This window comes from Malania oleifera, chromosome 6 (assembly GCF_029873635.1).
Source record: "Malania oleifera isolate guangnan ecotype guangnan chromosome 6, ASM2987363v1, whole genome shotgun sequence".
Classification (NCBI taxonomy): Eukaryota; Viridiplantae; Streptophyta; class Magnoliopsida; order Santalales; family Ximeniaceae; genus Malania; species Malania oleifera.
In genome coordinates, this window is record NC_080422.1 from 6,155,719 (window position 1) to 6,167,263 (window position 11,545).

The window sequence follows — 11,545 nt, forward strand, 5'->3', positions numbered from 1 at the left end:
CTTTAGCCACTTTCCCCTCTAGTGATGCCCTTCGTGATTGGTTTACCAAGAAACAAGTCATACTAATTGTCTTGGTCCTGAAGTTTTTCGGTAGCCATGCATTAAACCTGAGACACCGAGCTCTTTTAGTTAGAGTTTGGTTCATCCTTTTAGCCACACCATTTTGCTGAGGTGTCCAGCGAACAGTGAAATGTCTAGACACCTCAGCAAAATGTCTCTAAATGCCCTGCTACTCACAAAACTCCATGAGCATAGAATCAGCGTACTCGGTCCCATTGTCTAACTTGAGACATTTGATTCTCCTCCTCGTCTAGTTTTCTACTTTAGCTTTCCACAACTTAAACCTAGCAAACGTATCAGACTTGTGCCGCATGTAGTATACCTAGACTTTTTGTGAGTAATCGTTAACAAAATTCACAAAGTAAATGTGACAACCTGCTTAATTTTCACATTTTTTTTATATTACAAAATCACAAATCTCAACTTAGCAAATCATAATCCACCTGGACCTGTAGGTATCAGGGATACATCAGAACACATAACATAAGTCTAAGCAGCAGTAAACATACAATCATAATATTATAAATACGAAAACATCCATCACATTACCATAAATACCAGAGTCACTATAACCACTGTATTTCAGTATATACATCCCAAAAACAAGATCTAGGGACATTTCCCACACAATCCAACTGTACCTACTAACATTTACCCTTCAAAGAGGGCAGACAAATAACATTAGATCAGTAGGGCTTTTCCCGCTCTCCTATTTGGGGCTCCTGAATAGTTTATAAAATTTTGGGGTGAGACACCTCTCAGTAAGGGAAATAAACTAATACTAGTGTGTGGCAACATGAGTATTCCGTGTTATACATATACCATACAAAGCATATTCAGTAACTGTTTTGTCAAATATGGGAAAACATATATATCATCAAACATGGTAGAACATATTGCATTATCATAAACATATTTCATCTCATATAATAATAATACAAAAACATTCCTAGTAGGTTAGTTGACTATTGTCATGTATTACCCCCATATGACTGGGTTGTGTGGCCCGAAGGCAGGACCTGACAATGGTTGGTCGACCACTGCCAAGTCAAAAGTACAGTCTGTAAGTCTGATGGGTCTGCCAAACTTGGCCCGTACACTAGGGGCGCTCACACACTTCTTAAAAACCACATCGACCATTCAATCTCACACCATTCTATGTAGCGGCGTTAACACAAATATCATGATCATAAAGACCATGGACACATAGCAACGGTACCGTGCAAGTGCTAGCCTAGACCAAGTCAATCAGGTTCTGATATCATATAACATATACTAAAACTGTGATACATGGATATCTGATATCATTAATTATCATATCAATCATATCATTTTGCATATTTATGTATATCATGAAAAATCATCGGCCCGTACACCGGTATTTCACATTTTACCATAACTCGACCTGTACGCTGGCAAATCATAGCATAGCACAACCCGTACGCTGGCAAATCACATCCATAGCACGACCCGTACATCGACAAAATATATCCATAGCTCAGCCCGTATGCTGGCAAATCATACACATAGCACGACCTGTACGCTGGCAAAATATATAAAAATCTTAGTCCGTATGCCAGTTTTCCATTATAAAAATCTGTATCATTAACACATTCCCAGAAATAGTATTTCATATTAATTTCTACTCATGCCACACTAAACAGGTTTTTCGTATATTTAACATATCATCACTTTCTACAGCATTTTCCCAAATATAAATCATATATAAATATATTTATTTTCCTGAAATCAAATGCTATGACAATATACAAATTTTTCATAAAATACTAGCTTAGTTTATCCCCTTACCTAATTCCTGAAAAAGCCCTAAGAAAATTTGTCCCGCACCCGCAGGGTTTCTAACTCAACACCCTGGAAATAACATTCCCCAGAACTAAAGTTCAGTATTTCTATGCATATAACATTTCCTACAATTGTCAAATAACCAAATACTGAGTAGAAAACTTTACCCTAGATTTGGGATGGTTTCCAACTCAGCCCCATCGACGATCCATTCTGACAGACTTGTAAAGAACTTTCCCAGGAGCGTCGTAGTGGCTTCAGATCGTTGAACAGGCGGAAATTCGGCCCAAAATCTTAGTGAGAAGGAGGAGAAACCGTATGAGGAGAGAGAGAGAGATTCGGCGCAGGAAAATGACTGAAAATTTTCGTTTAACCCTATTTATACTGCGGGATTCATCGACGAGCCACGTCACCTCATCGACGAGTCTTATAGAAAGTTCATCGACGAACTTCAACCCTCGTCGACGAATTTCAGGTTTCCACAAATTCTCTCTCGGTATCTTCTCGTCGATGAATCCTGTCCTCGTCGACGAGCTCCTCCTATACCCTCATCGACGAGTCCCCTGTGTTCATCGACAAGGAGCTAAAAAATTCCTCGGGATTATGCCATCCAAAATGCAATGTCGTTGACTGCCTCCTTTTGTTCTTGTTTCCATTTCCCTTTCTTTTATTATTTAAATCCCATTATTATTCGGGTTGTCACAGTAAACATGTCCACCTCTTGATGCTATTCTAACTGACCCCCAAACATCAGAATGTATATAATCAAGAATGTCTTCAGTATTGTGAATAGTTGATTTGAATTTTGCTCTATTTTGTTTCCCAAGAATACAAAACTTGTAAAAATTCAGCTTACATGTTTTTATACCTTTCAAGAGTTTCCTCTTATGAAGTTCTTTCATACCATGTTCACCCATATGCTCAAGCGGCATATGCCACAAAACGATTTCATCAAATTCAATATCTACAACTGCAGCTCCACCTACAACAGTTGTTCCATGTAGTGTATATATATTTCCATATAACTTTTGTCATTTCATCACTGTCAGATTACCTTTGCACATTTTCATAATCCCACTTTCGGATTTGTAATTGAATCCATTACAATCCAAAGAGCCAAGTGAGATGAGACTTTTCCATAGGTCCGGTATGTGTCTTGCATTACTTAAGGTTCTTACATTGCCATCAAACATTTTAATTTTAACACTTCCAATGCCAATGATTTTACAAGAGACATTATTACCCATAAGAACTAAACCTGAATTTACCAGCTTGTAAGTGATGAACCACTCCTTATTTGGAGTCATATGGTAAGAACATGCCTAGTTTAGAATCCATGAGTTCGTGAGGCGATCCGACCCCGAAGAAACTGAAAGTACATCACCATCACTACAAACGGAATTTCCTTCTTGAACTACATTTGTTGATTTTGAAGTGTCTTCATGCTTTTCAGCATTTCCTTTCTTCCAATCTGAACACTCCGGTTTAACGTGCCCCTTTTTACTGCACTTATAACACCGGATATTCTTTTTCTTCTTGGAATAAGTTCGGGATTTTTAACTCGATCCATTTCTGAATTTTCCTCTCCCACAACCATGGTTACCTTTCATCACAAGTCCTTCTCTGTGTAAATTTTCATCACAGATTTTCATTCTTTGATGAAATCCCAACAAGACACTTGTCACATCTTCCAAGTTTAGGGTTTCTTTCCCCCATGTAAGAGTGGTAACTAGATTCTCATATGTGTGTCACTGGCAAGGAATTCAGTAGTATCAATGTCTTATCATCCTCTTCAAATTTTACATCAACATGCATTAAATCACTTATGATTGGATTAAATGCGTTGATGTGTTGATTCAAGTTTGAAGCATCCACCATCTTAAGCCAATAAAGATGCTGCTTAAGAAATAATTTGTTAGTAAGGGATTTGGACATGTACCGGCTTTCAAGCTTTTGCCAAACAGCCGCAGGAGAATCTTCCTCCATGACATGATAGAGTACTTCGTCGGCCAGACATAATCATATTGTAGCAATAGCCTTTGCCTCTAATTCTCTCCAATTAGCCTCATCCATACCTTCTAGTTGAACACCATACAAAGTCTTCACCATCCCTTGCTGCACAAGCAAATCTTTCACTTTGCTACAAACCGAAGTTTACAGTTTCATCAATTTTGACAACATCAAATTTTGCAGATGAAGTGCGAGATACCATAACAACAACTCTCAGATACCAATTTGTTGTGAATGATTTTGGAATTTGCACAGCGGAATTTAAACACAGCAACCAATGAAGAATAAATATGGAACACACATGTAGTATATCTGAAAGCAAAATTAATAACGTAAAGATTTTACGTGATTCGACAATGCCTACATCCACGGGAGCAATCAACAAAGGTTCTCACTACAAGAATGTCAAAGAATACAATACAATACAATGATCTTCCACTCTCAGAATATACCCAAAATGGTATATTTACAAACACTTCGGAGGTTTCCCTCTAAACACCCAACCATATTAACGTTCACATTCAAATTTTGAAATCAGTCTCGCTGCCCCGAGCAAATCAGTCGATTGATTGCTAATTGGGCCAATCAATCGACTGATTTGTGCCAATTAGTCGACTGTTTCCTTGTCTGAATTCTGGATCAATTAACGGTTTGCTGCTACTCCTCAGCACAAGTGACTTTCAACTATGTTTTCTTCCTTGTTTATGCACTCTAAGTATATGAGCCACAAAAACACAACACTATTTATAAGAGTATAACCATTCACACCCAATTCATTCTCTTTAAGCACTTGAAAGGCTTGTCATGAGTGTTCTCTCAATGTTCGGGCCTTGTTATATGCTGCAATATCATCCAAATACACCATAATAGATCTATCCAAGAAGGATTTGAATACTCTAGTCATAAGAATATAAAAAATAGCAACAACATTTGTAAGGCCAAAAATCATAAGCAATAATTAAAATGAACTGTACTATGTCATACATAGCGGATTGTGAGTTTATTCCCTTTGATATTCTTAGTTGTTAGTATTCTATATGCAAGGCCAACTTGGTAGTAGATGCAGTAAGCCACAAGGTTGAGTTGGAAACTATTTGTAGACCTCAAAGCACCTCGATGGATCAATGAAGGAGGGGTTAGACCATGATCCTTTAGCCAAGACCATGATGGAATACATAAAATATAAGAAGATGTGGTGGTTTTGGCTAAAGGATAGTCTACTCTTCATTAAAGAGAGTCCTACGTATCTGCCCAAGTGGGAAAACCTAAGGAAGGAGAGTGTTATAACTCCAAATGGGTTGGATATTTGAACATTCTTCATACTTTTTGCACTTACAGAGGATTCTTAGTACTGGCCAAAGATAAGGCATGATGTAGAGATCTATGTATGAACTTGTGTAATATATATGCCAACCAAGCAAGGTGGACCAATACCAGCTCACTAGATTATTTAAAGCCTTTGTCTATACATGAAAAAGGCCTTAGGAAATAGTTTATATAGATTTGATCACTTGCTTACCCAATTTTGAAGGGTATGGTACCATCATGGTGGTGGTAGATAGACTTTTTCCAAGTCTTAAGGGTGCTAAGCACTTTATAGCAAAATAAAAGGTTAATCTCTTCTTTAAACATGTGCTTAAGTATCAAGAAATTCCAATATTTACCACAGCAAGTAATTGGGATGGAAGATTTATGGGGTGATTTTTTATGAAACTATTCTGATTCCTAGGTTCATATCTTAATTTCTCCACAAGCTTTTATCCACAAATTGATGGCAAAACCAAAAACTCTTATTGCGATTGGTTGGAGTTATATTTGAAGCACCATATGGGTGCTAACCAAAAGGATTAGGCAAAGTTGTTTAATATAACTTAATTACCTCATAATTTACAAAGAAGCGAGTGTACACACTGAAGCCCTTTCAAGCGAGGCCATAGGACAAAAATTGCTCATCCCCAACATCATTGCTATAGGATATACAAAAACCCAACTACTTACAAATTTGTTGAAGGATGGAATAGCAAATTGACATAGCCAAATTATTGTTTGCCAAGGCAACGAAGACGAACAAATGGGCAAATAAAAAATGGTAACATGGAATATTAAGATTGAAACGCTCCTTTCCCACCAAGCTAGACTAAAAGTCTATCCCATTTTCTATAATGTAGACCTACTCGAGTGGTATCACGCTGAAATGAAAGAACCAAACCAAACCAAGATTATCCGAATAAGGTCCCCATGTCCATATTTACTTTCTATGATTCCTGAGATCATACAAAGCAACGTTGAGTACTTGGTGAAGTCGAAGTCACAACCAAATAATGAAGCAAGTTGGGGGATCTACATTGCCACCAGTGAAGCAACAAAGATCTCCTTTATATTGATGGATGCTAGGTGTTTTAGAATTTGCATAGAGTAAAATTGCCGATGCATGGCTCATGAGTTAAATTTGCAAAAATTAGCATGAATCACTCTCTCCCCTCTCAATCTGCACATGCCACACGGCCCACAAGCAAGCCTCAAAGCCCACACCAGTTAATGTTTAAGAATATTTTGTTCTCAATATTTTTTATTTGTACTTGCAAGTTGCAATGTTACAATACTGTTTTACACCAATACACATTAACACTAGCACTAGCAGTACATAATGGTAAAATAAAAAAATAAAAAAAATGAGGCCCTATGGACTTCTATTTTACTTTTTATTTACCTACTGCCAATTTGTCATGTCATATAGTTTAGGATATATAATGTTTAAATATGAAGTTGGGCTATGAAAATAGTTGCATGATTGATTGTTTAGTCCATTATATTGAGAAAGACCATTTCAACAACGTTGTAAATGAGTTGATTGTGGACTAATTTCCAAATATGAAAGCCCATTGACAATTCAATGAAAGGTATTGCATAGATTTCAATCTTTAAAGCGTGTTTAAATGTCACATGGAAGTGTTGAATTTGTCTAATGGGGCTTAGGGCTTGATTCTTTATTGAAAATAAAAAGTTTTTTCTTTAAAAAAATTATATAATCAAATGTATTTGAAATTACACACGATATTGTAAATTAAGGAAAAATAATTCATGACCTGATCCAACCTCTTGGGACTTAAAACTTCGCTTTTTCTTGTTTTATCTTGTTAGCATCAAGGGAGTCTTTATCGGGGCTTGAAAACACATGGGTAAGCACAAATTTAATCCAAAAGCTTAAACTTATTGAATCTTAGGTCCAACCGTATATATAAGTACTCATGATCTACTTAATTTTTTCAATGTGGGACAAACTCATAAGTGAAAGCCTCAACAATCTTCCCATCATTTGTGATTTCGAGCTACTCTCCCATGAATGGAAGTCATTACTTGTCATGCAACCAAGTAAGAGTCATTACTCAACCACCTTTTCCATGTGTCTACCATTGGGTTTCCCTCCTTGTGGGGCCCAACAATTGGAAAATGGTTTCTTTAATGTTGTTGGCTTCCCAGAAAAAAAAAAAAAAAAAAAAAATAGTTGCATCATGCTTTTTTTGAATTAGGCTCCAAGGCCTCACCCGCGCAGGAGTAGCATGCTGTTCCTTCATCTTTTTTTTTTTTCATCTCCATTTTTTCTTGCTTGCTGCCATTCCACTCTTTGCTTTTCCAATACAAACTCCCTCCGTCTGCAGCCAGCATCAACGTCAGTTGTCCTCTCCATTTTCTGCAACAGCTCCACCGGCCACTCCTACAATTCAAGCTGTTTATTATTAACAATATATTGATATTTTGCTGGATGTGCTATTTTTTGGTTGGTTCTTTTTTGGTAGCTTTGTTTAGAATATTTGGTGAGACATTTCCATCTTACTACATTTGTTTATACACTCTTGTGTATTTGTAAGGTTTATGCCTTTTGTATCCACTTTGTACAACATATTTGGTGATAGTGGATTTGGACCGCCGTGCCCCGTGGACGTACCTCAACATTTGAGGGAACCACGTTAAATTTCTTGTGTCTTATTTTTATTTATCATTTGCATTACTCCATTAATTTACTTGTGGGAATTGTTCGTATATAAATTTTTCCCAACAAGTGGTATCAGAGCCGTGTTATTTGTAAGTATTAAATTTGTGTAAATCATGGATGGTAATGTTGACCATATGATTAGCTTCAATGGAAGCAATTGGATAACTTGGAAAACAAAAATGTAAGATCTTTTATTTTACAAAGATTTAGATGGGTCTATTGAGGGTGATAGCCAAAAGCCTAAAGACATGAGTGATGATGAGTGGAATAGGCTTAATAGGAAAACCGTTGGTGTTATCCAGCAATGGATTGATGATAATGTTTTTCATCATGTTTCTACCGAAACTTCAGCACATGAATTGTGCAAAAAGTTAAAAGGTCTTTATGATAGAAAGTCGACTACAAATAAAACTTTTATTTTCCAAAAATTGGTGAATTTGAAATATAAAGATGGTAGTCTTATTACCAAACATTTGAATGAGATGAAAAATATTATCAATCGGCTTGCTACTATGAAAATAGTTTTTGATAATGAATTGCAAGCCTTAATGCTTCTTAACTCTTTGCCACAAAGTTGGGAAACTTTAGTTGTGACAACTAGTAATTCGGCTCCCGATGGAATTGTTACTATGAACCAAGTAACTAGCAACTTGTTGAATGAAGAAATTAGAAGAAAATCAGTTGGTTCTTCTTATTCAGAGGCACTTGTGACAGAAAATCGAGGGAGAGGCAGAAGCAAAAACAGATATTCTCACCGCAATGATAAATCAAGAGGCCGGTCCAGCTTAGTTTCGGAAAAAAATATTGAGTGCTACTATTGTCATAAAAAAGGGCATATGAAGCGGGAGTGTAAAAAATTGAAATTCAAGGAGCAAAACAAAAAGAAAAATTTTGAGAAAAAGCATGAAAACATAACTTTAGTTGCATCTGATGGTGATCTTATGGTTGTTTGTGATGAAAGTTACATTAATTTGACAAGTCAAGAGATTGATTGGATTATTAATTCGGGTGCGTCATTCCATGTCACTTCTCAAGAAGATTTCTTCACTTCTTATTCCAAAGGAAATTATGGAGTTGTTCGGATGAGAAATGAAGGTTTGTCAAAAATTGTTGGCATGTGAAATGTTTGTTTGGAAACAAATTTGGGATGCAAGTTGGTGCTCAAAGATGTGAGACATATACTCGATATTCGACTAAATTTGATATATACCGAAAAGTTTGATGATGAAGGGTTTGACAACCATTTTGGTGATGGAAAATGGAAGCTCACAAAGGATAATTTGGTGGTAGTTAAAGGCAAGAAGACTGGTAAATTTTATATTATGCAAGGTAAAATTGGTAATGGTGTTGTGAATGCAATTGAAAATCACTCTTCCACCGATTTGTGACATAAGCAGATTGGGAACATGAGTGAAAAAAAATATGCAGTTTTTGTTCAAAAAGAAGCTCCTACCCGGGATGAAAGGTACCTCTCTTAAAGCTTGTGTTCATTGTTTGGCCGGTAAGCAACATAGAATTCCTTTTCGTACAAAGTTTGTTACTAAAAAAATCTAATTAAATAACGGATCATGTTCTAATTCATTCGTTTTTCTGGATCCCTATATGTAGCATCTCGTTGGACAATCGCTCTCTCTATGTTGTTTCCTATGGAAAGTGTGTATAATAACAGAACCACTTTCTCTTTGAGAAGGGGGAAACAAGAAAACAAATACAAATAAAAATAAAGGGATCCGTTGTTCTTCATTGTCCCGATATAATTCTGATAAGAGCTGGTTCAGCGAAATAGAAAATTTAGGAAGAATTCGGTTGGAATAAATTTTCTATCCTTTTTACTTTCGAAATACGAACATGGGAATCATTGAAATATCTGTTTAATTGAAAGGATATTATTCATATAATACATTTAATACATTACTCCACTAGAATCCAATGGAATTTCTAAATGACGATATTTTTATTTTTTGAAATTATTTAACTATTGAAATTGAATTTCAATAACACTTTGCATTGCAGAACGATCTATAAAACAATCGATATTATTTGATTCCTCAATTCAATTAGTAGTACTTCTAAAGTCCACTTCTCCCCCATACTACGAGTGAAAGGGAAAATGTAAAGACTACCATTAAAGTAGCCCAAGCGAGACTTACTATATCCATGTGAATTATGTCTCCTATTTCTATGAATATGAAGGGATTATTCCATTATTGCTCACTAATAATAGTGGAATCAATGGCACAGAGTCAAAAGGGTCTTCTGATCCAACATTATTGATGAACCAATCTAATAAATCCACTTATAACAAGTTCCTATATGATTTCTAGTAGAATCGGGAAAGATTAAGCACAAGCAAAATACACAGTGACACCCTTTGAAGTATCAAGGAAATATCACGAAATATCGAGAGTGTTATTTTATTAATTAACCATATAAGAATAATAAGATCTTTCTTTTGTTGCTTTTCATTTCATAAGTAAAGGACATAAACATATAGAATCCAAATAGATCACTATCTAGCACATACCTCTCTTCCCTTCCCATTTGATCTAATCCTTACCATCTTTTGATTGTTTCACATAGATAGTCGGGAGACAGTCTATTCCATTTTTAACTATCTAGGGGTTACCGAAAATAAATTATTTTTTTTTTTGCGCTTTTTCTATAAATTTTCTATAAATAAAAAATAAAAGCCTCTTATCATCCATTCAATCTAATATTGATTGAATGCTTGAGCACTCAGAAACTCTCGTGAGTCTGTATACAAAATATCTTACACAACTACTAATTAAATTCTCCAGCCGGCTATCCAATCTAATTCAAGACTCAGTCAGTAGACACTACATCAGTAATAGTAGAGAAGTCTGCCCAGCCCTTACTTACCATCTAAGGATTTACAGCCCTTTCTTTAGAGAACTTCCAGATGCTTAGAATAAAGCAAGTATCAACAGACCCTTTATTCTGCTTCTGCTGGTGAATGAATAATTCGGCAAATTATATCAGCATAACTAGGGGATTTCGAGTCTTTTGTTGATTAGGCGACACCCGGATTTGAACTGGGGAAAAGGGATTTGCAGTCCCTTGCCTTACCACTCGGCCATGCCGCCAAAACGATACAAAATAGATGAAAATACCCCTCTCCTTTTTTGGGGAGGTTACTGAACTTCTTTTTTTATTGATTGTACTTGTATCTTGAATCCCCCTTTCCTTAATTCCTTTCCTAAATATTGGATACATCTTGATTGTATAGTGTCTCAAAACACACAATACCTAAACCCCTGAAAAATAAAATGTAAATTTTCAGTAATAAAAACCAAAATTCAGGACAAATTGGAACCATTAACTATTGACTGTGAATTCATAAACTATTTTTGGATTTGAATCTCCAATTGTGATTCCTTAATGACATAAGAAAATCAAAATTGACACATAACTAATCAGTATTGATTTTTTTTTTTCAAAAAAAAATCCTTCTAAATTTCTATTATAATTATTTCTATTATAATTATTAGAATATAACACTAATTCTGAGTCTATGGAAACCCGGAACAGAAATTGTTACACAGATATCTATATCTAATCGGATATCTTATCTATGTATCTATATAGGGATAAGAGATTCTCAGGAAATTATCGTGCTTCTATTTTCTATTGAATAGAAAATAGAGCACGATCTGCACT

General features: G+C 35.6%; 1 non-coding gene across 1 annotated transcript; it reads right to left on the reverse strand.

Moving 5' to 3' along the window:
• Positions 1-10,900: 10,900 nt before the first annotated feature.
• On the reverse strand, positions 10,901-10,971 carry TRNAC-GCA (transfer RNA cysteine (anticodon GCA)). The gene has a single exon. It is a non-coding gene; the product is annotated as a tRNA-Cys (tRNA).
• Between the last annotated feature and the right edge of the window lie 574 nt (positions 10,972-11,545).